Here is a 2978-nt window from a genome sequence, read left to right on the forward strand (position 1 = left end):
ATTTTTTCTACTGTTGCTTGTGCTTTTGGTGTAATTCCTCTCCATTTTAAAGATGGGAAAACTGAGGTACAAATTTGTCTAATGTCATAGAACCAGTAAGTAGAAGGGCCAGGATTCAAACCCAGATAGTTTGATTCCAAAACTTCATGCATCTAACCAACTTCCTCTTAGGGGACTGATTTCTCCCAGTTTCTTTCATACCTTTAGAAGTAACCACTTTAACTGGGATACAAAGTTTCATCTGTATCTTGTAGATGTCTACTGTGTGGAAAGCAATGTGAAATGAAATAACAAGGCATTCATGGTTTAAATTCATCTCAAATTTAAGTCTTACCAGAAAAGCAATTTAATTCTCATTGTAGCTTGTGATAAAAGAGTAAACATTAAATGCCACCTCTGCCGAACATTTCAGCTTGCAGAGTTTATAATTTATTGATAATACAGATTGATCAGTCAATCAATAGAGTCCAAAATCCTGCATGACCTAGCTCTACTTATGTATCCAGTCTTATTTCCCTCAACTCTCCAACCACTCTGGCCTTCTTCTCTGTTCCTAGAATACTCTCTCTCCCTGCCACCTCATCCTCTAACTCCTACACACTTTAGGTTTCTGCCTAAATTATTCTGCAAGAAATTTTTCACTGCCTCCCCCATCTAAATTAGGCTTCCCTGATACGTGCTTTCATAGATCTCTGTATTTTTCTTTCATGACATATATAGTTGTAATCATGCTGTTCTTTGTATGTCTCTCTTCCCCACCACATTTAAACTCGACAAGTTTTGTTGCTGTCAAGGACCAACACAGGGCCTGGCACACAGTAGACACTTTGTAATTATTTTTAATAAAATGTATGCATGTAACTAACAACCTTAAAACTAATCAGCCAAATTATTAGCCTGACCTTGACAACTGGATAGTGGAAAATTGAACAAATTTATTTATAGGCCACTAACATAACATTAGATTAAAAGTAATTTTCAAAAAGTGATAGCCCAGTGATTGAAAGTGTGCTTGCTTATATATATTCTGCCTCCTAGTAGTCAAGAACTGGGGACATCTCAATTAACAAAATGACGTTGCCTGAAACTGGAGTGGACAGTATATTCCCCCTTGCCTCAATTCCTGTCCCTTTTTCAGTGTGCCCCTCAGGTCCCGTTTTCTTCATTAAGCCTTCTTTTATTACTGAAACTCCCAGTGACTTACTTCCCTTCGCTGAATTTCTGTTGCAGTTGAAGTCCGAGGTGCCAAGTCATTATTGGAGTGTATAGACTGCCTTGTACTGCTCACAGGTTGTCAATGTTAGTCTTATCTCACCTTATTAGACTGTAAATCCCTTGAAGGGAGGAACCATACCTGTATACGTCTTCTATAACACCACAGTGCCCAAAGCACTGCTGAGAAGATGGTACCTGCGCTGTAAACACTTAGTGATTTGTTTGTAGGCAAAAACAATTAGATAATCAGACAATATTGATCTATATCTATCAATGATGTATATGTAACAAAGTTGTAATTTCTAGGACCAGTGGCAGATCCCACTTTGTGGGAACTGTGTTTGTTTAATCCTTTTCAGTATAGGGCTTGTCCTCTAGTCAAAAGCTTCCTGGATCATTAGCAACAATGATAATGATAAGGATAATTTCTTCCCCTTCAACTTCTCTAGCTCTTGCCATAATACAAGCTAAAACAACAAATTAGAACTATCTCTACTCTAGGATCAGCTTCTTTTTGAGGAATATATTTTAACCGAGTGTCAAAAAAAGCAGCTGCTACATGAAGAGATTCTTAATGTCATTATCCATTAGGGAGATTCAAACCCAAACCACAATGAGATACCATCTCACTCCCATTAGAATGGCAATGATCAAAAAAAAGGAAAACAGTATGCATTGGTAAGGCTGTGTAGAAACAGGAATCCTTAACCATTGCTGATGGGAATGTAAAATGGTACAGCCACTGTGGAAAACAGTTTGGCAGTTCCTTAAAAAGTTGAAGATAGAACTACCATATGACCCAGCTATTCCACTTGTAGGTATATATACCCAAGAAACTTGAAAGCAGCACATGAACAGACACATGTACACCAATGTTCATTGCAGCACTTTTCACAACAGCTAAAGGTGGAAACAACCAAACTGTCCATCAACAAATGAACCAATAAATTGTGGTATATACATACAATAGAATATTACTCAGCCATAGAAGGAAATGAAGTCCTGATACAGGCTACAACATGAATGAACCTTGAAAATATCATGCTGAGTGACATATGTCAGTCACGAAAGGACAAACGCTATATGATCTCACTTATAGGAAATATGCAAATATATAGAAAACAAAAATTATCAGTGGTTACCAGGGGTGGGAGGGAGGGAAAAACAGAGAGTCTTTGCTTAGGGGTCAGTAAGGTTATATTAATGGTAGTGGAATAATTTAGAAAGGGATAACGAGAATGGATACACAACTTGAAGAATGTAATCAGTGTCACTGAGTTATACATGTGGAAATTGTTGAATTGGTGTACGTTTTGTTGTGTGTATTTTCAACACACAAAGTAGTTGCTTTGTACTGTTGGGGACTGTACCTAATTAATGAGAGCCCAAACAAGTAGAAATAAAACTAGGCTTTCATTTTATTACTGAGTAAAGCCCGTTTGATCTCCACACAGATTCTGGGTATGACATGTACTTCTCCTGCTGATTTGAGGAGCCTCTCACTGAGTCACTGGAATGTTGGCAGGGTCAAGCAGTGTTCTTTGAGCAAGGGCAGCCTAGCTTACCATGGAGCCCTAGACAGGATTACCAAAAGGGTATTGCTAGCCATATAAGCTAAGAGAAGGGAGAGTTCTGCCCTGAAGGGAGAAAGAAGTGGAAGACTGGGCTCCTTTTCTAATGTATCAGGCTGACCAATTTCCCCTGTTACAGTCAGTTGGTCATTTTGTGAGCTTTTTAAAAATATTTCTTGAGAGGAGCCCTGA

Source organism: Trichechus manatus, unplaced genomic scaffold, assembly GCF_000243295.1.
Source record: "Trichechus manatus latirostris isolate Lorelei unplaced genomic scaffold, TriManLat1.0 scaffold00199, whole genome shotgun sequence".
NCBI classification, from domain to species: Eukaryota; Metazoa; Chordata; class Mammalia; order Sirenia; family Trichechidae; genus Trichechus; species Trichechus manatus.